A 27609-nucleotide genomic window follows, 5' to 3' on the forward strand; every position below is an offset into this window, starting at 1 on the left:
AACATTTATGAGCAAAGAGGTTTCCATACAGCTGTGAACCTAGGCAGACTAACTCAGCCTCTGAATCACTAAGGCAGCAGAGGTCAATCTGACCAGAGGGAGAGATTCCTCAGTCACAAAATCAGCAGCTTCTGGATCTTGGAAAGCCATACATAAAGGAGCAGGAAGGTATTCAGTCCCATGAGCCGATAACGATCCTTGCTAAGCAGGTGAGAAGGTGGTGGCAAAGAGCCTTCTGTCCTAAACCACTGGGAGAAACCAAACCCCAGATCCATCCCTAAGGCTCTGGATGATACCAGGCAAGGTACTTGTCCCTGTTTCTTCCTTTTCTTTTCTTTTTTCTGAGGCTGAATCTCCCTATTTCACCCAGCAACGGCCCTAATGTCACTCCCAAGGGCTGGGGTCCCAGTGCCACCCCTCCTCAGGCACTCTGGTGTCTCATACTCCCCAGGAATCTACCAGCCTCAGCCTTCCCAGTAGCAGGTATCACATGCCTGTGCCACCACAACAGGCCCCCATTTCTTCTTCCTCCTCTCCATGACGAAGTAGGTAGACGAGGCGGTCACCAAGACCTTCCCTTCTCTGCTCTAATCCTAAGATCACTCCCATCTTAAGGGCTAAATTTCCTCTTCTCTGAAACAAGAGGGATGGACCAGGTGACCTCTGAGGGCCCTGCCAGCCCTGACATCCTATGTTCCCTGATCTCTAGGTGAGGGAACTATCGTAATAAGGATTTTTAAAATGTACCAGAAGAAGGAGGTAAGGACACAAGAGGCCCAGAGCATGTGACAACTACAAAGGAAAAGAAAAAAGCAATAGGGGAACCTGGGCGATTTCACCATCATGGGCTAAGCTGAAGCTCTGGAGGAAGGCATGGCTGAAGAAAAGCTCTAACAAGATGTAGACTATGGCCAGGAAGAGGAGAATGGTCAGGAGGATGGGCAGCCAGGAGGACCGGAAAAGGGACAGAACCCACACCTCAAAGCAACCAGAGGCAGAGCAGGCTCAAGGCCACCCAATAGCAGCTTCGACTTGGTTTTCCTTCTTTCTTCATTTCTGATAAGCATATGGACCCAGAAGATGGGGAGCTGGGTGGGTTCAGGAGCTGCCTCTGCCACTTACTGGCCATGTGACCTTGGTGAAGTCCCTTCACCTCCCTGCTCTAAGCCTCAGTTTCCTTCTTTGTAAAGTAGGAATACACATCCTGCTGCCCAGGGCTGGGAACAAAGTGCTGGGGGAAAAAGGTGACTTGACTGAGAAGCATGGCTTATTCTCATTAGAAAAGGACAAGGCATTTTCTATTCAAGTCGTCCTTGGGGCACAGTGGTGACCCTGGCCTCCTGAAGGCTCTGGCCAGGTCTCCGTCCCAGGCTACAGGATAGCTGGGCATCGGGCTAGTGCCAAAATACCAGCCCAGCTACATCTGGAGAGGTGTAAGCCTCATGTCGGCCGCAGGGTGAGCTGGGGATCTTTTAGCCACAGAAACTCGGGAAGACTGTCTGCTAAGTTATGGACGGGTGCCCATACCAATGGTGCTCCAGCTCCTTGAAGTACTAACATAAGGAAGGGGCATATAAATAGAGAAGGCAACAAAATAGCGATCTGGCCAAGAGCATGGAATTTTGAGTTTTGGGGGACCCCTCGGAGCATCTACCCATCTTATAGAGGAGGACATGACTTGCCCAAGATCACAGACAGAGCTTAAGGAAGAGAGTGAAAGTGAGAGAGAGAGAGATGGGGGAGAGAAGAGGAGGGGAGAGAGAGAGAGACAGAGAGAGAGAACATGGCATGGGCCACATATAGCCCAGTTTCCCAGAATCTTGCACGGTTCTGTTATAACCACTGATGCATCCCACCAAGCTGGGATAGCTGGGTACAAGCCTGCCAAGAGCTCACCCCAGGTACTCTACAGAATGTAAGTTGCTCTACAAGACTTCCTCATTGGACCCCACTACTGAGAGGGCCAATGCCAAGGATCTCCTGGAGTAAGCCGTGATCAGTGGCACTCACCCCTTCCACTCTTCCTTGATGACCTGATTCATCTTCAATGAAAGCCTGGCCTCGCCATTTGGTCTACAAAGGCACCCAGACAAGGGTCCTGGATGGCTTCAGGAGGTTAAGTGGGGTCAGGGAAGACAACAGTGGAGGCAACAATTTGGGGATGTCCAGATCCAATAGGACAAACGACAATCGACACATCTCCTGAATGGTGGTCACATTCAAACTTTCCAGCCAGAGGCAAAGGACCACCCTCTTAGTGATGAGTAGAAAGCGTGAATAATGCTCAGAGAAGCTTCAAGAGATCCTACAGAAGACCCTTATCAATGTTGAAGAGAAAAGCTCACGGTGATTCCTGCCTTCACATACATAGGATGCATATCTTTCAAAAGGAAAATAAACACAGTAGGACGAGTCACCCGGCTGAGTGGAAAGGACCCTGGATTTGGGGTGGAGTCCTGGGTTCAAATTCTGACTTTGCTAATGACTGGCCACATGTCCTTGGCTGGACAAGTCACTTAACCCCTCGTTCTCAGGGGTTAAAATGCTAGGATGTTCTTTTTACAAAAATGCATTTCCCTTCAGTAGTAACTCCTACCGTTAGACTTTGTGGCCCCATCCTTTGCTTCATTCAATGTTCTCTTTGACTGGAAACAAACATTCCATCTTCTAAACTCATAGAACACTCTCCCTACTAAGCATGGGAGTAGATACTAAGCAAGGCGCATATTTTACACATTTTCCTGACTCAATGATCTCCCACGTGAAGATGTTTCAATATCCATCCCCTCCCAACGGCCCCAGTCCCAGCATCCATAGCCACGATCTTTTCATAAAATGACAGCAAATGTAATATAGTGGGAAGGATATTGCTGCCAAACTGGTATTCCTAAAACACAGATGTGCCCCCACTCCCTACTTAAACATCTGTGGCTCATTCTTGCCTCAAGGATAGAGGGAAATGGACTGAACCTGTGATTTCATTGACACAAGAAGGGATAAGGGTGAGAAAACTTCCCCCACCAAGGCAGGAAGGCACCCTCTCCTCAATTCCTAGTGTTGCAGAGTTGTCCAGAACAGAGAGAGGTCAGTGTGTTGCCCTGGGTCACACAGCCCGCCTGTGTCAGAGGAAGGCCTTCCTGGCATAGGGGCCAGCTCTCTCTAACCACCACATCAAGCCTCAGCCTGGGATTTTAAAGCCCCCTACAACCTGTCTCCCATCTGCCTTTTCAGTCTTATTTCCTATGTGTTCCCTTTTTTCACTCCCCATTCCAGTCAAAATGGCTTGTTCCTCATACACAATGTTCCATCATCTCCTCCCTCTGTGACTTTGCATGAGCAGTCCCCCATGCCTGGAATGCCCTTTCTTCCCTTCCACTTCCTAGAACCATGAGCTTCCTTCTTTCAGGTGGCACCTCTAACAAAAGGCTTTTCCTGATCCCCTTTTGAGTTATTAGCACTCTCTTCCTCTGGAACTGATTTTGCATGCATGTACTTCTGTACATGTACTGTCCTCCACCCTCCACACACTCAGCAGAATGTAGGCTTCTGGCAGGCAGGGACTACTTCCTACTTCTATCTGTCTTTGTGCCTAACAGACAGTCAGGCGTACAGTAGGTGCTTAATTCATGTTTTGTCAATTGAACTGAACACTGGATTGAAGTCAAGAACACCTAGATTCTATCACCAGTTGCTCTGTTAAGTCACTAGAATTGAGCCACCACATCTTCCCATAATGCCAATGACCTTCATGGCTTCTGGGGAACAAACAGCTGGGAAAGGATAGGAGAAAAGTATCACTTGTAGCTAGGCTGTTTGGTCCTTTCTAGCTATGGCCTTAAAACCCCAGTCTGTCCCAAGCAACTATGAGACAGGAGACATTCTACCACCAGTCCCTGGGCCTACTGGTTGGCCAACCAAGTGTCTCCATTTATGTGTACCCCACGAACCCAATCTTGGAAAGGCTTCAACTCAGCGTGCTATAAAACACCCCCACCCCTACACACACATGAGCTGCTGTAGTTATTAATCCCCATCCTACACCTCGGTTCCAGCCACCCTCATCCATAAGTACCACAATTCCTTTTCAACAACATCAAGAACAGTGGAAGGCTAAATAAATGAAAACCTGGCCAATGGGCGTGACTCATGCATGCCTTACAACTCCCAACCAGACTGAAAACTCCAAGAAGTCAAGTGTTTGCGTCCCATCTAAATCTCTTGCTAAGTCCTGGTTTGTTTGCAGTCTTCCTGCTTCATGGTCTCTCCCTGGAGTCCTGGGCTGTTTCTGTGATCCCTCCAATCTCACCCACCACATCCCATCTGAGCAAGCATCACTGATACTCCTGCTGCCTGATAAGATGCAAAGAAACACTCTATCCCTGTGAAAATGAGGGTGGGAGAAACCAATCAGCAGCCCCCATCCTCACAGATGGCTCCTGTATCAATTTTACGGGAGCTTCATCTGTAAAATGGGTACAAATGCCAAACTGTTGTTTGTCCTTCATTCTCGAAGAAGGCCATGACATCAGGAAGGAGATGTCATGACTTGCAAGTGAACTGGATTTAAGTGAGGCAGGGCTATGCAAAGTCAGCAGCCTCACTCTCTCCTACAGAGCCATCTGGGTCCTATAGATCAGGACAACTGGAGATAACCCTGGATGCAGTGGGAGGCCTTGGCCTTTTTGAGTTAAGGTCTTTCCCAGGTTTCGGTTTGTGTGAGGCATTGCCCATTCAGTGATTAAGGCTAGATAAAAACGAGGCAAAGAATGGCCTCTTTTACCTAGCCAAAAAAATAAAATCAATCTAGGAGGGGAAGATCCTCAGGGTTTCTGGCCAAAACAGAAACAACTGCCATCTACACTCACTCTGAGCCAGCAGAATCCAAACAATGACCAAGTGAGGCTTGGGCTGGGACCTATTGTTGGCCAATCTGACAGCCAGAGTGATTTGAGTTTAAGGCATAGTCCATAAAAAAGAAATCTAGCCCTAAACCCCGAGATATACTGCTAGGGTTCAGGGATCAAAATTTATATTCCTTTGGGCAGGGCACCCACAGATAAGGGTGTAATTCCCTATGTGGAAGGAGAGAGAGGAGGAAAAGAAAGGAAGGAAGGAAGGAAGGAAGAAAGGAAGGAAGGAAGGAAAGAAGGAAGGAAGGAAGGAAAGAAGGAAAGGAAAGAAGGAAAGAAACAAAGAAAGAAAGAAAGAAACAAAGAAAGAAACAAAGAAAGAAAGAAAGAAAGGAAAGAAGGAAGGAAGGAAGGAAAGAAGGAAGGAGTTGCATTGCTCAACTGGAACTGGTCAGTTGGGTCCCCAGTGGGGGACTACTACTAATGGTCCTCTTCGAGAAGGAAGGACAAAAACAACAAGAAATGACAAGCTCACCACCCAGGCCTCCAGGACAGCCAAAGCCCAGAGAGGACAGTGAGTGACCAAGGCACTCATCATTTATCTCAACAATTAAGGAGCACAAAAGGAGATTTTAAAAATGTCTCTTCCATTTCCATATCTCCAAGCAGGTTTGCCATTTCCAGTCACTGCTACATTAGCTTTCTTCCATTTCATGCAAATGGAAAAAAATTTTCTTTCCACTGCCTTCTCTAAAATGTTATGGTACAGTTAAAAAAAAAATCACTGGCCCAGGATGCGAAAGTCTCGAATTCTAGTTCTGATTCTACCACTTAATTTCTCTGGACCTAGCTAGACTACATTGATCCAGGATCCCATGTATGACCTTGGGCCAGTCACTCGCTTCCCCTCCCTGGGCCTCAATTTCCTCCTCTGTAAAATAAGGGGGTTGGACTAGATGGACCAGCTCTAAGACCTAGGAAGGAAGTAGCCAGCTTTCCTGAATCTAAGCCCATTAAAAGACCAGAGACTCCATAAAGTCCCTCTATTGTCCCCTAGATGGAGAACAGCTTTTGCTCCCCCTGGCCAGGGACAGGTCCGGGATGGGACTGGGTGCTTGGTGTCCATGTTCCAAAGCCAAATACAGGAATGTCCCGTGGACATCCAGGATTCAAAACCCTCTCTTGACTCTTCCAGCCTAGCTATGGGAGACTGCCTGCTAAGCCATGAATACGCCACGGTCCCTCAAAACTCTCGAGGGGAATTCCTGGCCACTTCCCCAGAATCAGTCAGCGATTAGACTAGAAGCTGGGGAGAGCAGAGAGACAGTTTTCTCTTTCTTTTTGTTTGTTCCCCCCTCCCTCTTCGGAGGCACCACTGAATTCTAGGGGAGGGGTGATAACATAGCAGGTCCCACCTGGATGGAGAGACTCGAAGACAGAATGACTGCACCTCATAGAAGGAGCCACAGCGCCAGAGATTACCAACCCGGGAAGGGATTCTTTTTAGCCACAGTAAGTCATGAAACTGTCTACCAAATCGAGGAAGGCCGGTCGGTTGCTGGATCGGAAGGATACCTGCATGATACCTATGGCAGTGTGGTACAATGGCAAGATAGCTGGCTTTGGAACCCCAGGGCCTCGGTTCAAATTCTTACCATGCCACTCCCTGCCTACCTGTGTGACCTGGAACAAATCACCTCCCCTCTCTGGGCCTCAGTTTCCTCCTGTGTAAAATGAGGATGTTAGACTAGGTGGCCTGGGAGGTCCCTTCTAGCTCTAGACTTAGGATCCTACGTGTGACCCTGGGAAAGTCCCTTCTCCTCCCTGGGCCTCAGTTTCCTCCTCTGTAAAATGAGGGGGTAGGACCAGGAGGCCTCTGACAGCCATTCCAGCTCTAAATTGATGACCATCTAGGTGACCTTGGGCCACTCACTTGCCCTCTGTCCCTGGGCCTCTAGACCTCTGGTCCTGAGCACAGTCTCTGGTCCCTGGTCACCTAGCAGAGCAGCTGAGGCCAAGAAGCATACAGTGTACAACTCCTGGTGGATTTGGGAGGAAGAAAAAGCTGAAATCCTTTCTTTGCTTCCTTTCTCTAGCTCCAAGGTCCCTTTGCTGGCTCTTTCCAGTAGAATCGCCCACACGAAGCATACGGAACCAAGCTGGGTCAGAGAACATGGATCGACTTTCAATTAACTGCATGTGGATTATCCGAGGCTCAGTTTTCAACCTTGCCGGGCTTCCTCCTCTCCTTCCCCACCCCCACTGTAGTCCCTGGCCTTTCCAGCTACCCTCCATCGCTGGAGACTAGTTTTAATGTTTGCCTAAGGAGAACAAATTAGGAAGGCAAATCCCTTAGGGAGGGAGGCAGGGAGAGAGGGGGACAAGAATAACAAGGCATATTCTGAAGCCAAAAAACAATCTTTCTAAAATTCTTCTTCTCAGGTTTGGATTTTCCCTGCCAATGGTCTTCTTTACGAGCACAGTTAATGGAGAGCTGTAAACAGGAGTAGCAGCTGTGTAATTATCACTGAGATTGCCCCCCCCCAAGAGAGGGGGAAAAAAAGGTACCTCCAGCCCTCGTCAGCAGAGGTTGGGGGAGGGGGTCCATGGGAATGGAACGGTGCATACACCGTCAGGCTAGACTCAGGTGCTGGTTAGTTTTGAACCATTCCCTCTCCTCCTTCCCCCTTTTTTGATGACTCTAATAAAAATTAAAAGAGAAAAAAACAATCACTGCAGTTTCCATGCCTCTAATCCTTCCAGGTTCCCAAAGCACTTTGCTCAGGACACCCTGTGAAGGAGGAAATATAGGCCATTAGCATGAACCTCAATCTAGAGGTGAAGAAACTGAGGCCCAGGGCCAGTGGAAAGAGCATCCCCAATCAGAGCTAAGGGGTCTAAATCCCAGACCTGACACTATCTGTGTGAGGTCGGCTGTTACCTCTCCTCTCCTGACTCAGTTTTCTCCATCTGTAAGTTGAGATCCAGGATCTTATATAAGTATGTCACTTAAACCTTCTGGGACTCCATTTCCCCATTTATAAAATGAGGAGAAGAGGGGGCAGTGGGGAGGAGGTTGTACTACATGGTTGTACTACCTTGTAAAAGGTCCTTCCAGCTCTAGACATATGTGTGATCTATGGTCTTATCTGTGTGTGACATCGGGCAAGTCATTTCCCCTTCCTGACTCTGACTTAGTTTCCCCTTCTAAAAAATGAGTGTTGAACTACAAGGCCTCTGAAGTCCCTTCTAGTTCCTCATCTATGACCCCATTAGTCTGGGAACAAAAGTATCCAAAGACTGTGTGACCCTAGTCAATTCACTTAACCCCAATTGCCTAAAAAAAAAAAAAGTATCCAAAGAGGCATCAGAGGAAGGTATCGTCTATTCAGTGATGTTCCCCTCTCTCCCAGTCTTCTGACTTCAGCTGCTCATGGGAGGGAGGGGTAGGGGGTGGGGGGGTACTACCCTGGGTGAGGGCTAACTGGTGGGGGGGAGGGGAGAGGAGGGGAACTGCCCCTCATAGCGGGCCTGAAAGCTAGCATCCCCCTCCTGGAAAGGCTCACAATGAATCCACTCGGCACTTTTCCAAATGCAGTAACTTTTTGTTCAGTCCCCATACACTGATGACGAGGCCTGGATTAGGGGTCTCCCCCCATTTCTTCCCTCCATTTCCTCCATGAAGTTTCCCTTGGAATTGCTTTCTTCATTTCCTGGCCTGGAATTTTGTGGTGAAACATAGCTGATAGCATTGCTGCCACTGTGGCCTCGAAGGTAGAGAGGTCATCATACAAGTAGGAGAGGGAACCAGGCCGCCTCTTCCTCCCCACTACTTAGGAGGAGACGTGCTCCTGCCCCAGGGTAAAGGGTAAAGGAGGAAGGCTGAGCAGAGCTTCTGGCCAGCTAGGAATTGATTCACCAAAGCCATGTGCAACAGGCGAAAGAATCATGGTTCTCCAGTTAGAGGACCTGGGTTGGAGTCCCACCTCTGACACCACCTGTGTGACAGTAGGAAAGCCACTTCTACCACATCTGGAAAATGGGAGGGCGCCACTACAGGGCTTCTTCCGGTTCTGAATCCGAGAGACCCTTTACGCCAAGGGTGATCAACAGGGGAACTCGGTGAGAAGAGTAAAAGAAGATAACATTCGAGAAGTAGAAGGGAAAAAACCCGACAAACATCACGATGTCAACACAGTCCAACCAAGTTAAATCTAGCTTAGCAAAAGGGAGCAGAGTCAGACAGCATGGGGAGTCCTGGCTTTGCCACTTGCTACCAGTCTACCTGTAGCCAAAGCCTCAGTTTTCCTCTTTTGTAAAATGAAAGGATCACAGATCTAGATGGGGAAAGGACCTCAGAGGCCATGCAGTCTGACCCCCTCATTTGACAGAAGAGGAAATTGAGGCCCAGAAAGGCAAAGGCACTGGCCAAGATCAAACCCAGGATGACAGATCTAGAAGCAAACTCAGTGAAGCGACTAGGGTCATGGATCTAGAGCTGGAAAAGACGTCAGCAGCCACGCAGTCCAATTCTCTGATTTTACAGAGGAGGCAACCAAGCCTAGCAAGGTTAAGTGACTTGTCCAAGGTCACCCAGGTAGTGTCAGAGGCAAAATTCGAATCCAGGTCCTCTGACTCCTAAGACAGGGCTCTTTCTATTGAACAATACTATCGCCTCTAAGGTCCCTCCCACTTCTAAAACCCAAGCCTGGGATTTGCCGTTTTACAGATTCCATTGCCCAATAGCTGAGCTGTGGTGGTGGCCGTGGAGGGGGTGGGGGGGGTGGGATGGTACGACACAGTGTCCCAGCAAGCACCGAGATTTGGCGGCTCTCCTCATCCTTGCCACCCACAATATAGCGGAACCTGACTGGACCCTTAAACAGTGCTAACACTGGGATCTCCAAAAAGCTGGAACTTAATGCCAAAACAATTCAAGGTCTGTTTCTTAACAGATCACCAAGAAGGCAGCTTGGTTTTGTCTGCCAGTGAGCTTGGCCAATGCTTTCTGGGTCTCTCACTTAGGGCCTTCTGCAATAATGCCCAACCTCACATGTTCAGACCGGTAAATTGCAAATAAAAATCCCCACCCCTTCCAATTTGCCACAAGTCATTAAGTGGGGGGGGCGGGGGCTCGGGAAAGAGGACCCTGACATTCGGCCATTTCAAAGCCATGCCATTGTTTTAAACGGATCATGGATGGCTGGGTCTTGTGTTGCAAATCGAAGAACCCTGGGATTGAACATACAAGTTATAGCAAAGGAAACACGTAACCCCCAACCCCATCACTAGACTTCAACTTTGACCCATTAGTAGCTCCCGTTCCCTACCCCCCCCCCCCCCCCGCCCGCCCCCAAAAAACTACAAAGAATGCAATGCAGAAGAGGTAGAGTTTCAGCATTAAATTAGCATTCCTTTCAATCAACGCAATAACGACGTATGAGCTATGAGCTTTTGTATGAGCTAGGAGCTTTTAGGCTCGAGACTATCAGGGCACAGCTGATGCTTCTGGGGAGGTTTGAAAGCCGCTTTACATACGGTCTCATCTTCTTCCCACGACAACCCTGGGGGGAGGGGGGATGCTATTATTATCTGGGCTGGGCGGTGCAGGAGGAAACTGAGGCTCAGAGACTAGCCTCAGGTCACACAGCTAGGAAGGATCTGGAGGGAAGAGTATCACAGTAATAAAGTGTGCCATTTGTAGAGAGCCCTAAGGCAGGCCAGGCACTGGAAGTACTTTGGAGAAGCAGGAAACCCCAGGAAGGGCAGAACAGACCAGGAAGAGGCGAAGGCCAGGGCAGAGTCCAGGTCTTTGGACATAACGCTCTAGACCACTTCTTCTAAACACCCTCCCAGGCCTGCTCGGTCCGGAAACAGTTCATCAATCATATGATAGAACCTAACGCAAATCGCCCCCATTTCAGAGAGGAGAAAAGGGGGAGGGGGCTGGAGGCTCGAGGGGGGTGGGGGGTGGGGGTGACTTGTCCAGGGTCACACAGCTAGTAAGCATCTGAGGAAGGAGAATAAGAAGAGCTAAGGTGGAATTCGAACCCAGGTCCTCCTGACTCCAAATCCAGCCCTCTGGACCACTACTTCTTCCAGGTTTACTCTATTCCTAAACAGTCTAGCAATCATATGATCACATCTAACCCCCAAAGCCAGGGTTAAGAAATGATTTCCTCTATTCAAGGTCTCCAAGCATGCATGGGGAAACCTTCCTCTCTCCCCCACTCCCCACCTATTTTGTATCAACTTACCTCTAGCCCACCCTAGTGTTGGCTCCCCAAGTCCACAATGGCTAACCCCAAGCTGCGCCTTTCCACTTCCTAAGACTATTCCAGCCGAGCCCAAGGCTAGTAACCCATTGGACGATGCCTCTCCTCTGGGCATTCAACTCCCTCTGGGTAGATCCACATTTTCTTGGAATCTCCACTCCTTACCTTAACCTTACTTCTCTCCAATTTGCAAATATGAGGAATGGGGAGGTCCCAGTCATTTCCACCAACCAGCATTCATTAGGCTCCACTGTGTGAAGCACTGTCCTTACAGGTCCCAGGGGAAGGGAATGAGAAGGAAAAGGAGAAGGAGAAGGAAAAGGAGAAGGAAAAGGAAAAGGAAAAGGAAAAGGAAAAGGAAAAGGGAAGAAGCATTCCTACGGCCGGCCCTTACTAGGTGCCCACAACTGAGTTGAGGGCTTTTTACAAATATTTTCTCATTTAAGCCTGACAACAACGCTGAGAGATGGGTGCTGTTATTCCCATTTTGCAGATGAGGAAACTGAAGCACAGATTTAAGTGACTTGCCCAGGGTCACACAGCTAGGCAGTGTTTGAGGCTAGATTTGAACTCAGGTCTTCCAGACTCCAGACCCAGGCTCTCCCCTGCTCCACAGCTGTATAGTTGTTCTATTCAAAGTTTTCCAAATTTTGTTTTGACCTGCAGGCTTCTGGGTCCCTCCTGCCCCCTTGCTTTCTGTTAAGGTCATGGATTTTGGGTGGGAAGGGATATTGGAGTTCACTCTCCTCACTCTACAACTAGGGAAACTGAGGCCTATAGAGCTTAAATAACTTGCCCAGGACTTCATAGGGAATAAGAAGCAGAATGGAGATCTGAACCCAGGTTCTCTGATTCCAAACCTAGCATGCTTTCTAGGATCACGGAGTCTCAAAGTTAGAAGCAACCTCAGAAATCACCAGAACTCCAGCGAGGTAGTACAGTGCATATGGAGCTGGGCTTAGGGTCAGGAAGGCTAAAGTTCAAATCCTGCCTCAGATATTTGCTAGCTATATGACCCTGCCTAAGGCACTTCACTATGGTCTGCCTCAGTTTCCCCATCCATAAAATGGGGGTAATAGCAGCCACCTCCCAGAGCTGTTGTAAAGTTCAAATGAGATAATCTATGTAAATCGCTTTAGTGAAAAAGTGCTCACAAAAAATAGTCACCCCTTCACCAGAAGGACCTCTACTAATGGCAGCTCATTATCCGAGGCAACCTATTTGAGCAGCTCTAATCCTCAGGAAGAGCAGCTAGGTGGCGCTGCATTGGATAGAATGCTAAGTCTGGAGTCTGGAAGACTCAACTTCCTGAGTTCAAATCCAGCCTCAGACACTTACTAGCTGTGTGACCCTAGGCAAGTCACTTCTCCCTGTCTGACTCGGTTTTCTCATCTGTAAAATGAGCTAGAGAAGGAAATGGCAAACTCTCTAGTACCTTTGCCAAGAAAACCCCAAATGGGGTCATGGAAAGTCGGATACGACTGAAATGAGTGAACAACAACAAAATCCTTGGAAAGTTTTCCATTATGTTGCATGTACCTAAATCTCCCTTTAACTCCCAGCCACTGGTCCCAGCAGCCAAACTGTGACCCCACATGTCTATGTGCCAGCTCTCCAAACACTCGAAGCCTATCTTGTCTTCCCTAAGTCTTCTCCAAGCTAAACATCCCAATTCCTTACAATATCCTCACATATAAGGTCACTTTTTGAATATACTCTAGCTTAAAGACCAGCGATTTCATCTCATCCAGCTCTTTCATTTTACAGAGGGAGAAAGTGAGGCCCAGAGAAAAAAATCATCCTAGTTAACACAGGTAGGAAGCCAAGGAACAAGGATTCAAACCCAGGTACTCTGACTGGAAGGTCAGTAAGCTGGCTACATTATATTAGTACTACAACATCTAACCTAAAATATGGCTCTCAGAATGGATCTTTCTGGATCATGACTGTCATTCAAAGTGTTAGTTTTGTGTCATTTGAAATTTTAATCAGCATGAAATCTGGGCCTTCATCCAAGTCACTGATTAAAATGTTGAGTTACGCAAGGTTGAGGAGAGAGCCCTGTGGCACTCCACTAGAGACCTCCCTCCACATTGGCACTGATCCATTGATCTGGGTCATTCAAATATAAACTATAAAGTCCTCTATCTGGAGTTCAAAGCCCTTCATAGGCTGCCCCTCCAAACCCCCTTTCTAGTCTTCTCACACTTTATGCCCATATACTCTTTGATCCAGTGACACTGGCCTCCTGACTATTCCTCACACAAGACATCTCCCACCTCTAGGCATTTTCCCTGGCTGTCCCCCCCCCATGCCTGGAAAGCTCTCTCTCAAATTTCCTACTCTCTGACTTTCCATTAAGTCTCCGCTAAAATCTCACCTTCTCCAGGAAGTTTTATTCCAGTCTTCCTTAACCTTAATGCCTTCCCACTGAGATCATCTCCAAGTTCTCGTTTGTACCTAGGTGTTTGAACATTGTCTCTCCCATTAGAATGGAAGCTCTTTGAGGGCAGGGACTGTCTTCTGCCTTTCTTTGTATCCTCACTGCTTAATATAATCCCTGGCACCTAGCAGGTGCTCAATAAATGTTTATGACCAACTGATTCAAATACTTCTGAGTCCACCATACTGTGCCAAATAGTTCTGAGCCTACCACAATGTGCTAAATAGTTCTGAGCCCACAACACTGTGCCATCTACCCAGCACTGATATCTTTCCATCTTGCTTACATGGGCTATCCTTTCCAGACTATGCCCAATATCTTGGGGAAATTGAGGCATGCTGGAATATCCAATGGATTGCCTTCCCCGCCACCCCGGAGAGCCAGCTGAGTCAATTGCTTACTCTAATTTTTCACCTGTTACCCACCCCTCCCCCCTTGATTCCTCCTCTCCAGGCTCACTTTGTCTTTGTAACTTCTCCAAATCCTCCCTATTCCCTTATGAGTAGATCCCCACCAATGATGCCCCTTGCTTCTAGGATACTTACTCCTTACCAGTTCAATTCGAACCTCTGATTAGAGAATCTCAGCAGCTGGAAGGGCTCTTAGCCCTTCCCCAGACCAACTACCATTCCCCCACTGATGGAGAACTCACTACTCTTGGAGTCAACTCTGTTCATCCGAATTAGAGCTCAAAAGGACCTCAGAGATCCTGGAAAAGGCGATAACTAGCTCAGCCGAATCTGGACAGTTCTGTTAGGAAGTTCTTCCTTAAACTGGATTCTAATCTGCCTCCCAGTCTTTGCACGGAGGTTAAAGGACTCCCCCACTCAATTTTCTGACTCCACTTTGGAAAACTCTCTCCCAGAAAGTTCAGGACCTCCCCCTAGCTCTTACTAGGACCTGCCACACAACCCCCCACCTGCCACTATCAATTACCACTTCCTTCCTCCCTCACTGTCCAGCCAATGCAAGAAGGCCTCCCTTTCCTGCCTTCTCCCCTTGCCCTTTTATCACACAAGTCAAGTCATTTTCTCCCCTCTCATCCTGTCCCCTTCAAGGAATCTGCCCTCCTCCTCACCTCCCTGCCCCACCCCAAATACTACCAGACCAATGAGGCTGTAAGAGTTTATGTCATTTGGAATAGTCTGAATATCTCCCCCCACCCCAATCCCCCTTGCTTCAGAAATTCCACACTAATAGAAACAGAGACAATCTAATCGAAACAATAAGCCATATGAAATAGTAGGGAGGACAGGCTTCAAAGTCAGGAGACCTGCATTTTGGACCTGATTCACTGTGTGACCTTGGGTCAGTCCCTTCCCCTCTCTGGGCCTCAGTTTGCATCTCTGTAGACGAGTGCCTGAAAAGACGTTACCACTGAGATTACTCCAGCCAGCTCTGGCATTCAGTGATAAGAGCCCAAACTTGTGATCTTGACTCTCAGGAACCTTCCCTTCCTGGCCCCCTGGGCTTTCCCGTGACAATCTGGTCCCTCTAGGAGGAAAAAAGGCATCTAGTTGCCTCTCATTCATTCTGCTTTGTGAATTACCAGTTGATGCCTTTTCCCCAGGCCCTCATTTGCACAAGGATCACCCTCCTCTTCTCTGCCCTGACCAGGACCCCAGCAGAGTGGCTTCCTGGGCCCAAGGCAGGAAGCCAAGCTCTGGTTAGCTTCACTCCTTCCATGCCCCCCCCCTCCCATTCCAAGGTTGTGCTCTCTCCTTCTCATTGGCCTCTCAGAGAGCTGTTCTTCCCTAGGCCCTAATTCAGACATCCCTGTCATCAGCTCTCAGGTCCCTCCTCCCCCCCTCCCCCATCAATCACTTCCCGAATCCCATTCTCCTTGGTTCTAGAATGGGAACTCACCCCCCACCACCACCCTTGCAAAAATCATTACTGCCCACTCTACCTAGCCCTGTGTGTCCAGGCCCAGAAACTCAGGTTTCTGCCCAGCCCCAGAGCTCACCACGTGCCTCTCAAACTATATACACCAGGCAGCCTGAGTAAGGGCTCTTTCTTTAGAGCTTTCCTGGACCCACTTGGTAATTCATTCTTCTCATCTACCCTTTCTGATACTGTCCCAGGGATGCTGCAGGTAAATATCCCCCCCACCTCCCCCCCCACCCTCTATCCCCATAGTCCACTAGCCCTGTGATGGCCATTCTATTTCTTTTTCTCCAAATATCATTCATCTGAGCCTACCTAGGTTTGTTCCCCCAGATCTCAGCCCTGTCTTCTCAGCAACAGAGAAGCTTGCCTGGCCAGGTCTTTTTGTGTGTCTGTCTGTGTGTATGTGCAAGTGTGCTGCCACCTTGCCGGCCACCCCCCCCTTTAGTCGAAGACTCTACCCAGTCCACTCCACCATCTCCCCACCCCCACCTCAGTTCTCTCTCTCAAACTGCCTCTCCCTCTAGAGTGATGGTCAAAGACAGACTCGAAAGCTGGATAAACCTGGAGTGGTATTTCTTCACCACAGCTCCAGCCCAGAATTTCTCTGACAGTCCAGAAAGTGTCCTTTCAGGATAAGCCCCGAACCAAAGTGTGGTAAGACCATGCCACATGTGCCTTTCTTCCATCCAGAGGCCACAGACTATAGTACCTGGTGGCCTACCTGTGTCTGGGGACCCCCTAACTTCTCCTTCACCCCTCTTACTCTGGGTACAGGAACTATCTGTGACTCCCCCCAAATTGCTATACCTTTAAACAAATTATTGCCTATTTTTGAGTAGGGCTGGGCAGGCAGCCCTGACTGAACTGGGTCACTGGTGGCAGGCCCAGGTTGCTGCCCCCACCCCCAAATTGGTCACCTCTTTACATACAACATCAGGTTTGCTGCTCCTTCTCCCTAAAATTGATCAAATCTTTGTATAAAACCCCCCTCCCCTCCAATGACTCTGCTGTTGTTCTGAGGGCCCCTCCCAGCTTTGGCCCGGACGTCCCTCCTGTCCGGTCTTCCTCTCTTTGAGACCCCAGCTCTCCAGGCCCCCTCCCCTTTCCCTCCACTTGCCTCCATCCACGATTCCAGATCCCCCTCTGGGCCCGGGTGCCCTCCTCAGAGTCGGCTCAGTCCCATTTAGGAGCCCTGGGCGAACACTCTGCGCCACTTTCCCCCCACCCCCCAGCCCCGTCTCGGGACCCCACCCACCCCCTCCGTCCGCTCGGCTCTGTTCCGTCCCGTCCCTTTTTCCCTTCCTCTCTCTCCCAGCACCTTGTCCTCCATGCACTCGGCCCCCGGGGCTCCTTGTCTTCTTCGTCCCCGCTCGCTCGTACCGCCCCCCGTCGGGGACTCCACCCCCCGCTAGCCCCCGCCCCCGGGACAGCCCACTCCCCACGGCCCGGCCGTTGCCGGCGCCCTCTGGCCCGGCACGGGACTCCCCCGGGCCTCCCCTTCCCCGCCCAGCGCCCCGCGGCGGCGGCGGCGGCAGTAGCGGCCGTGCGGGCGAGCAGCAGCAGCAGCAGCAGGAAAAGCAGCAGCCGAAGCAGCGGCGGCAACAGCAGAAACGGCGGCGGCGGCGGCGGCAAAGGCGGCGGCGGTAACAGCGGCGGCGGCGCAGCACCGCCCCGGCCGGCCCGGCCCCGCCCCGCCGCCCCACGCCCCGCCTGGCCCCGCCGCCCGATTTCGCCCCCCAAACCTTGCTCGGGGATCCCCCTCCCCCAGCCACTCCAAAGCCGCTCCCGCCCGCCCTTCTCAAGCGAAGCCGACCAAGGCGATACCGAGCTATCTCTTCCTTTCCCCTCCTCCTCTCCCCAAGGGCGGCAGTAATTTGCCCCTGCCGCTCCCGCCCCCCCCCCACACCAGTCCGGCCTCCGGCTCCGGTGTCCAGTCCTCCTCCATTCCTCGGCTTCGGAGGTGGGAGGGGCGCTGCCAAGTGGTACCTTCTTATGGCCAGGGCTGAGGGCTACTACCCCGACTTCCGTAGGGTCCAACCTCTCTCAAATACAGCCCCGGCCCTGGGGGGGGGTCCCCAGGACCAGTGGAAGGGAGCCCAGGTGTTCCCTAAGCCACCCTTGCTTTCTTTCCAGGTAATTGTCCCTTACCCCAGAAGACTACTCCCAATCCACCCCGTCCCCAAACTGGCGCCCCTCCTTCCTTGCTGGCTCTGCACCCCGGGAAGGAGGGGCCGCAAGCACACTAGAAGGGTACACCCTTCTTTAAAGGGTAGGGGCTATTTTCTCTGTCACCTTCTACGAAACCCTGCCAGACCACCGACCACTCCCCCTCGGGCCGACGCCTTCCTTCTCCCTCTTGCCCTGCTACCCAGCCCATCTAGGGCCCCGGGCACAGGGCAAGTTGTGGGCTGCCGCCCTCTCTCCCCCTCCCCCTTGCACCCAACACTTCGTTTTCCAGGTAGCGGGGCCACCACATCACCCCCTGCACGTTTCCATGGAGACCCCCGCCCGGCCGAAGAGGAGGCTCTGATCCGAGGCTCCGCTCCTCTCCCCGTAGGGGAACAAGTCTCACCTGGCCGGGGGTGGGGAGGACTGGGGTACGCGCAGGGCTGGGAAGTGGAGTGGAGTACCCTGGAGTGGGGTGTCCCGGGGGAGAGGTGGGGAGGGGCGGGGCGCGGGCACAGCCCTAGCCCCAGGAGAGCGCAATGTCCGGGGACACAGAAGAGAAGGACGCCGCCCGACTGCCCGCCCACCGGTTCACAGGCTGGGGAGAGCGGTGGCGGGGCAGGGGCTCGCTCGGATGCGAGCGAGCAGAGTGAGGCGAGGCGAAAAGCCGGGAAGCCCAACCAACGGACTCCTAAGGGTGGAAGAAATTTCGGGAAAAAAAAAAAAAAAAAAAAAAAAGACGCACCTGTTCTCGGATCGGCTGGGCTTGACTGGGCTCGGTTGGGCTGGGCTGGGGAGCTCAGCTCAGGCCGCCACCCCGGCTCCCTTTGGCTGCTGGCCCCAGCCCCGGCGACGCCGCCGCTCGCTGCCCGCTCCGCGCTCGTACCGCCCTAAGCCCCCCTGCTCAGCACCACCGACCACCAACCAACCACCAACCTCCAGCTCGGGCTCCGGCTCGTCCTCTTCTCCTAGTGCTCGTTCTCCTCCTCGCCGTCCTCCTCGCCGTCCTCCTCCTCCTCCTCCTCCCTCTCGGTGCTGGCTGGCGGCGGGTCGGACTCTAGGAACTGCCAGGGGAAGAAGGGAGGGCTGAGCAAAGCTGAGGGAAGGCAGAGACACACACTGGCAGCCGCGGCAGCCAGCGAGCCAGCGAGCGAAAGAGTGAGGGGGAGAGAAGAGCGGAGCGCTGTATCTCTGTGCGTGCGCGTATGTATGTGTGTATGCGTGTGTGTATGTATGTGTATGTGTGTGTATGTGTGTGCGAGCACAGCCTTCGGAGTGGGTGCCGGGCGCGGGGCGCGACGGGAAGTGCAGTCCGGCCGGCGCCGCGAGCCCCGCCGTGCCCCACTCTGGGAGACTACAGCTCCCAGAATGCCCCAGGTTTGGGGTGGGGGGGGGAGGGGGGGGGGGGGGGGGAGAGAGGGAGGGACAAGAGCAGGGAGCAAGCGGCGGCGAAGGGGGCAGAGCCAAAGCAGCCCCAGTGACGCGGGGGGGGGGGGGGGGGGGGGGGGGGGGGGGGGGGGGGGAGTTGATCGCTGTGCGGACGGAGCGGATTCCGGAGAGGGAGAGGGAGACGGAGAGGGCGGCAGCGGTGGCTGCAGCAAGCCGGGCAAGGAGCTAGACTCCCGAGAGAGGCAGAGGTGCTCTCGATCTAAACGGGTGGAAGAGACCCACGCCCCCCCTTCCTTCCAGTCACCCCAGAAAGGGAAAGAATTAAGAAGGAAAGAGGGCAGAGGAAAAAGGGTGGGAGGTCATTGCCCCAGAGCTAGGGGTCTCTCTCAATGTTTTCTTGCAAGCCTCCCCCCTCTTCACCCCCAGCGCCCGCACTTTGCTGGGCCCCTTGGTGCCCAATCCAGTGTGCAGATCCCGAGACCCGAGACCTCCCCCGCCGGGCAGCACTGAGCAGTCGCACTCAGTCCCCTCCTCCCTGGGGCCTGAGGGAGGCTCCCCTAGCTGGCTGGGCGTGACTCCCCCCTTCCTCTGACACCCCCCCCAGTAGTCGCCACCCCCCAGCAGTATCTTCCCCCGAAAAACCTTCTTGCGTTGGGAGGAGCTCCCCTCTTTCCCCACCCCTCGTGAAACAGGAGTCACTCCGGAGGGGCTTCCCCATCCCCCTTATTCTTACCCCCCGCCCCGGCGTTACCTAAGTAATTCCCGGGGCGACACGAGTTTCAGTGGTGACCACTTTCCTCTTACAAGACTGACCGTCCTCAGGCACGCTGACCCTTTGGAGAAACAGGGAGACTTATAAATACCCCTCTTCTTTTCTTCCGATTCCAGTGGAAACAGCTCCGAGGAAAGGGGGGCGGTGGTAGTGAAGGGGGGGAATCCTAATTCCCAATCACCCATCCCAGGTGTAGAGATACGGGGATTCGTCCCTATCCTTGAAATCCATCAAATCCCTGTTGTAGGGATGGGGGGCGGGGGAGCATTGGGTCAGGAGAGACGATCCAGACCCCAGCGTTTGGGTGACTCGATCCGATCCTGGATCCAAGGAGAAGGAGGAGTAGACGATCTGAATAAGGCTGTCTCCCGCAGGAAGGGAAATCTGCCCCACCTGCCCCCCACTTCCCTAAGCCTCGCTCCCCGGGTAGAATCACATGGGCGAAAGGGTGAGAGAGAGGGCCAGCAAGCCCCAGGGCTGCCTCGGGGCGGGTCGGCGCCCCCTGCCTCAAGAGGAGACTCCAGATGCCGAGGGTGGGGGGCCGCTGGGGGCCAGCACAATCGGAGGCGGCGTCTGGACTCTTTTCCCGGAATCACCTCCCCGAACACCGTCTAACACTCGTAGTTGCTTACCAGTCAATCCCCAGTCCCTCTTAGTGCGCGGGAGGCGGGCGGTCGGGGCCGGGGAGTCCAGGGCACAAACTCCTAGGAAGCTGGCCTTCTCCGCCGGGCCGGCCGCCCGCCGCAGCCGCCGCCGGCCTCGCTCTCTCACTCCGTCCCTCCCTCCCTCCGCTCCGGGCCCCGAGGAGAAGGAGGAGGAGGAGGCAGGCAGGCAGGCAGGCAGGCAGCTAGCTACCTTCGCTCTGGCCGGGTCCGGACCCTGAGCCTAACTACACGCCCCTAGCCTACCCCACCCCCTGCTCCCCCTCCCCTCGCGCCCGGCCCTGCCCCTCGCACCGCCCCGCCCTAGTCCCCGGTCCGGATCCCAGCAAGTGCCCCGGGCCCGGGCCCCCCCCCCCCCCCCCCACCCCCGGGCTGGTCCAGCCCCGCCTCATCTCTCCCCACCCCCCACAGACAGAAAAAGAAAGCCTTGGCCACTTGGCGCCCCAGCTCCCTTGGGGGCTCGGTTCGGCCCCCTAGCCCGGGTTCGGGTCGGTGTCCAACTATCTAGACGATCCCAGGCCTGGCCCGTTGCCCAACATCCCCCTCCCCCGCGCGGTCCAGGTCCAGGTCCGGTCCGGCCCGACCCGCTGCCTCCCTCCCTGCACGAGGGCTCGGTCCACGCAGGCTCCCGAGCAGGGTGGTGGGTGTCTTGGCTTGCAAGTTTCTTTCTTTCCCCCCACTCCCTCGCCTCCGCCCTGACCCCCGCTGCAGAGCCGGGCCGCTCCCCCGGGACTCAGCCCTGCGGTGCCCCCTCACCTGGGCAGCGCCCCCCAGCCGCTGGCGCAACTTTCCTCCTCACGCCGGGGAAGCGGGGAAGGGAGGCGGCGGCGGCGGCGGCGGCGACGGAGGGGGGGGGGCTGGGATCAGGCCGCTGAGCTCCGGGAGGACACGTGGGGGAGGAGGGGGAGGAAGGGGGGACGGGCCTGCGATTCTCGGGGCTCCCCCAGCCGGCTCTAGAGAAGACGGAACCTCCCTGGGTCACCGCAGACCCCGCACAGGCCACCTCGGGGGCCAGTCCGGAGCTCCGAGGAGGTGGGGGGACCGCAAGCAACGCCGCTGGCGGCCCGAGACCTTTACGTGCGCCTCTCCCCCGTTTTCTCCGGGAACCAGGGGGGAGAGGGACGCTTAGAGGGTGGTATTCGGCCTTGCATTCAGGAGGGGGGAGGAAGCCCCCGCCGAACGCCCCGCCCCGCGCCGCCCCCCTCCGGGCTCCCCGCACACCCACCCGAGACGGCCTCCATGCGTGGCTCCGGCGTTGGGCACTCTGGACGCCCGCGGGCGCAGCCCCAGCCCCTGCGCTTAAGTGGGACAGGTGCTGGGGAAGGGAAAATGCCGGGGCTCGCCTCGCCTCGCTTCGCCTCGCCTCTCCTCTCCTCGCCTCGCCTCGGCCGGGCCCACCCCTCGTGGAAGGCTGGCCCGCTGCAAAGCCCCTGGCCGGCCCTCCAAGTCAGGGTTGAGTCTTGGGTGGGGAGGGGGGAGGGGGGAGGGGGGAGGGGGTGAGGAGGAGAGGGATGAAAGGTTGGTATAGAAAGAGCTTGCCCTGCTCTGTGGGCAAGAAAACCCCGGCTCTCAGAGCCCTCGGTCCCCTCCACCCAACCTCCGAATGCGCCAGTCCCCAGCCCCTCGCCCTAACTCCCCACCTCGAGAAATACATTACATATGTGTTTATTATACAAACGCATCCCAGGGATTTCTGGATTGCCAAGCTTTCGGGCCACGTTCAAACTCGGATGACTTTACAACTCTGAGAAGAAAGAAGCGAGAAGCTAGCTGCCTGCTTGTCTTCTAGCCTTCTCTGCAGCTCCAACCTGGAGGGAGCATCGGGGACTTCAAAGGCATCACCTCAGCTGGCTGAAGGGTGTTAGGGGAGATTGTGAGCACTTCCTGGAGTGTTCGGTGCTTTGTAAAATGAATGTTCCACGAATTGGCATGAATGTTAACTATATATACATATAGATATACATGATCGTGTATACACCTCCACACGTATATAAACAAATCGGAGGGTCATTTGGACTGGAAAGAGTCCTCCCCAGAATATTGCCTTCCTCTCTCCTTTTCCCTTTTTGCTTTGTCCTGGGCCCAGAGGTTCCAATCCCTTGCTAACCATCTCTTCTGCTGAAAGAGATGCCAGACAGCAATGCATCTGGGTGAACCTTCTCCTGGTTTCAGCAAGGACCAGGAATGTTTTTGTGTGGGGCAAAGGTGGGGGATGGGTCTTGGGGGGGCTCCTAGGCTAGGCCATTGGGAATAGATTGTCTTCAGTCTTAGTTCTTTTTTTGCTGTTGCCCAAGGCCTTAGGTCCCATCCCCCCAAGCTAACTTTGCTCTCACACACTTGCCAGCATACCCCTTTGTAGTGCCCATATAAGACTTACTGTATTTCCCCATCTTGATTTTCCTCTTGAGGCCTGACCCAGGTGAAGGTGTCCTCACCTTTTCAGCAGCTGTTTCTCCCATTCTTCTCCCAACTTTGTCTACACCTCATAAAACTGAAGTGGATATTTGGAAATAATTGGGTTGCTATGGCTAATAAAGGCAGCCAAACTGGTTTTATAAATCAAATTTAAAGAATGCTTTGGGGTCTGATAAATCAAGCCTCCCCACCTCAAATCACCTTGATTTAGACTGGCTGTCTACACAGATTTGAATTAACTAGGTAATTATTTGGTTTCTACTCTGCTTACCATCTTGGGGTGACCTCCAAATACCTGTACGCTCCTGCTCATGTTTTCCATATGTGTTCTGGACAGTTCAAATTAATTTAATTCAGCATTCATAGAAGGTCCGAGCTGGAAGGGACTTTAGCATCAAGTCCAATCCCCTTGATTTACAAAGGTGGACACTGAGGCCTAAAGACATTAAGTGACTGGCCACCAAATCATGCAGTGACAAATTTGGGGTTCCCATCTAGGTACTCTGATTCTCAAACCAAATGCTCTTGCTACCTGATCCCCCATTTCCTAGTCACTCTGTGCAGAGTTCACATCTCCCCATTTTACAGCATCCATATTCTGGAGAAAGAAAAGTTGAAGTTATTTCATGGCTGAAGCTCTCAGATCATCAAGGACTCTTGCTAGGGTTCAAAGCTTCCTGACCCATGGGTGAAGGCAAGAAATCAGGAGCTGTGTAGCCTATTTTGAAATGTGTAGACCATTTTGAAATACATAGACAGTTGTGATTCCTCCCCTACCCAGAACCCTAAGATGCCAGATGACTCCCTTTCAGACAGATTGTTTTCCTAATTCTCTCTCCCACCAATAAAATCTGACCTAGTCCTGGACTGTACTCACCATAAGGACCATCAACCAGTCTGGCTGTATAGAGGCCTAAGGATAACAGTGGCCCAGGCCTTGCTATCTGACAGCTTAGCAGACAAAGCAGGAAACTAGGCAGTCCATGGACAATTGAGGCCCCAGACCAATCTCAGCCTGAATTCGAAGGATAATTGTCTTAGTCCTCTGCTTTGTTCTGCAATCACAGGCCTTGTTGCTCTGATAAAATATACCAACCCCATGGCTCCCCCATAAAATCCAGGAGAGGAGGAGGACTGAAACTTAGAGCATTAAGCAAGCTTGAATGTTCTTAGAGTTTGGTCATTCCCCCCCCAAATCATTAATTATGACTCCCATTTCTCTAATGCTTTAATGTTTACCAAGTACTTTTCCTTCCAGCCCCTAACACCACCACCATGAGGTAGCTGGAACACTCATAGTTATCCCCATTTTACAGAGAAGGAAACTGAGGTGTTGAGGTGAACATAGAGGGAAAGGAAGGAAAATGCAGTCAACTTTACTATGCAATCCCAAACACCCTGGGGATGGAGCTAGCCCAAGAGTTAGAAACTCAGGCTATAGCTATACTGAATTGGTATGTTTGGGGGGATGGTATTTGACCCCTGCACTAAAAAGCCCCCGCTGTTTATGTACTTAATAGCCCTACTACATGCAGAGCACAGTACGAAAGGCTGAGGTTACAGAGAACACAGAAGACATGGTCCCCTGACCTCCAAGGGCTCCCAACCTACATGGGGAGGCAATACATGTGAGTAATTGAACTCTGTAAACAGCCTGCAACCTTTCTAAATTTTACAGTCAAAGGGGGGAAAATGGAAAGCAGGCCAAGAATAACATCAGAGACCTTTCTTTTCTCTTTGGGCTAGGCCCCTTCTAGCTGTCCTTTTGCTCTCAGCTCCACCCGCACCCTAGGACTGCTGGGGGCTTAAAAAAAAAAAAGACTTTTTTTTTTAAAGCAGAAAAGCATCTTAGAGAGCAGGGGTATACTGGAGTCTGCCTGGGGGGGAAGAAGGGGTGTGAGAGTACCACAAGAGGTGAAGCCTGAGGGAAGGAGGTATCAAAGTGGGAAGGAGTCTGGCATATGTGGGTCCTAGAAAGGTACCCCAGGCCCATATCAGCTTCTGTCCCCCTCTTTGCCTCTCAACCCCACCATGCTCCTGTATTTTAATCAAGCATCTACTGTGTTCAGAGCAGAGTGTTGGCCACTGAAGGAGATACTAGGTTTAGGTAGAGCCTTGACTCTGCTCCTATGGTGGTCCCAGCCTCATAATGGAGATCAGTCATTAACATAGAGCACTGGATTACACGGTATGGCCAACATTGAATTCATTTCCACTCTTTTCACAAACACCCCACCACCTTTACCACCACCACTAGCCCTTTCTCCAAATTCCCTCATCTTCTCCATCATCCAGACTTTGAACCTTATAGTCACTTTCAACTCTTCCCTCTCGCTCATTCCCCATATCCAATCAGCCCCTCCACATCTCTTCCCTCCATTCCCTTCTCATCACTCACAGGTCACCTCGACTAGTGTAATAGCTTCCTAATTGGTCTCCCAGCTTCCAGTCTTTCTTCCCTCCAACCCATCCCCCACACAAGTATGAAAATAAACTTCTAAGAACACTGATCAACCATGTCACTCCCTTGCTTAAGAGACTTCAGTGGCTAACTAGTGCCTCAAGGATAAAATACAAACTTCTCCAATGAATATTGTAACATGACCGAGAACAGGCTTGGCCCTAAGGAAGACCTATTTGGCAGGGGTATTTGGAGGAGGAAGCAGAGAGGGAGTCTGTGATTGTGGAACATTGTATATATCAGCACATATTTTTTTCAATGGATTCATCAATTTTGCTAAATTTTTTTCTCTGCTTCTTTAAATATGTTATAAGGGATGGCTCTCTGAGATGGGGGAAGGTAAGGGATATAGGAGGAAATCTAGGGAATAGAAAAACCAAAGATATCAATAAAAATCTATTGTAAAATACAAACTCTTTTGTTTGACATTGAAAGCACTTCACAATCTGGCACATCTACCCTTCCCTGCTGATTTCACACTTCCCCCCTTCAATGGCTATTCATACTAGCCCACACTGGCCTTCTGACTGTTTCTTGAACTCAGCACTCTATCCATGGCCTCCAGACCTTGTACAGGTTGCCCTGGGGACACCTGCACAGTACTCCATCCAGCTCAGCCTCTTAGAATCCCAAGCTTCCTTCAGGCTCAGGTCACGTGCCACCCTTTTCCTGCTTTCCCCCCACTTGTTATTCCTTCTTTTTGTTCTCCAATTATCTCTTCCTTCTCTGTTTACTTTTTTTTAATCCCCCGGTAGAAAGTAAGCTGCCTGAGCGAAGGGACTGTTTTTCTTAGAAAAGAGGAGTTGCAACCCAGGACTGTGTAAACTTTAGGGGCTGCCACAGTATCTTTTATAGAAATGTTTTTCAAGAAATTTTGTTGAAAGGACCAATATATGATTTTTTTAAAAGGATGGATATATTAGAGAGAGACAAACAAAATGTCTAATGGGCTTCGAGGGTCAAGGTTGAGCTACCCAGGCAAGAAGAGCTTCCGGGAAAAAGAACCAGAGTTGAACTTTAGAGGCTAGGCAAGGATTCAATGGGCTGAGAAGGGAAGGGAGGGCATTCCAGGCATGGGCAACATTCTGAATAAAGGCACAGTGGTAGGAGGGCACAAGGTGAGTTTGTGGGGGAGGGGGCAAGGAACCAATAGAAGATAAGCTTGGAGAGACAGGGTGACACCAAGCATACACTTTCAATGCCAGGTAGCCGAGGCAATAGAGAGCCACTAAACAATTACTCGATGAGATTTCCCCATTAGTAAGATCAGCTAGAGACATGTTAAGAGACTTGCAAAATTCCAGGTAGGTAAAAGAGACCAGAGTGGCCTTATATGGAGAGCTCACTCCTCCCACCTGGAAAGAATAGCATTATCACCATTAAGGTGAGCACCCAGGGAATGCAGGTCCCAGACCTGATCTTCTCAACTTCTTTGGGGTTTTATGGCCTAAGCCAAGGATGGGGAACCTGCAGCCTCAAGGCCACATGTGGCCCTCTAGGTCCCCAAGTTCAGCACTTTGACTGAATTCAAACTTCACATTCTCTGTGAAGGCCACATGTGCCCTCGAGGCTGCAGGTTCCCCACCCCTGGCCTAAACCAAGCTAGATTGGATTTTGAACTTTTCATCTCTTCTACTTTTCAGAAATTTGGAGGTTGATTCTTAATAAGCTCACAGCATGCAGTATCACATTTGATCTTCATGCTATCCCTGTGAAAGTAGGGAGTGGCCACAGGGTTTTTATGTGTGAGAGGCAGGGACTAAGAGGCTTTGCACATAGTAGGTGCTAAATAGATAATATGAATTGAATTGAATTCTATTTCACCAGACCAGACCAGGCTGTACTGAACAGATCAAACAGCTGTATACTTGGTGTGAAATGGAAGATAGTGAAGTATCTCCACGCCCTCCCTCAAACCTCTCCTTCACCTTCTCTGCCTGAAATTTCACCTTTGGTGTAAGGCATTGAAGGCCCCTCTTAAAATGCCAATGTGGCTTGGGATAGGAATAACATTAATCCAGTCTTTAATGGGTAACTAACATGAGTGCAGAGTGACAATAATGATAACATTCATTTCTCTGGATTTTATATTGTTCAGGAATCGCTTTCCTCCTGAGAGTCTGCTGAGGCCAAGTATGCAAAGATTATTACCCCCATTTTACAGATGGGGAACTGAGGCTCAGAGTGGGGCGCTGACTTGCCCAGGTGGACGAGTCACACATTGGGTTAGTAGCAGAGCTGGGATTCAGTTGGTTTCAGATCAGGCAGAAGTTCTAAATCGTGCTT

The 27609-nt window shown here is 51.8% G+C and overlaps 1 protein-coding gene across 2 annotated transcripts in view; it reads right to left on the reverse strand.

Annotated features, from left to right (window-relative positions):
• Positions 1–21246, reverse strand: part of BCORL1 (BCL6 corepressor like 1) — a 71629-nt gene extending 50383 nt beyond the window's left edge. The window contains exons 1-3 of one of the 2 annotated variants that reach the window (XM_027836309.1): positions 21204–21246; positions 19765–19846; positions 18561–18688 (exon numbers count right to left, since the gene is read on the reverse strand). The gene's annotated coding sequence lies outside the window, so the exon portion shown is untranslated. Of the gene's footprint in view, positions 1–18560; positions 18689–19764; positions 19847–20417; positions 20501–21203 lie in introns of those variants that run through there. The other variant, XM_027836300.1, reaches the window with a different exon arrangement.
• Between the last annotated feature and the right edge of the window lie 6363 nt (positions 21247–27609).

This window comes from Vombatus ursinus, unplaced genomic scaffold (genome assembly GCF_900497805.2).
Source record: "Vombatus ursinus unplaced genomic scaffold, bare-nosed wombat genome assembly UNPS02004437.1, whole genome shotgun sequence".
NCBI lineage: Eukaryota > Metazoa > Chordata > Mammalia > Diprotodontia > Vombatidae > Vombatus > Vombatus ursinus.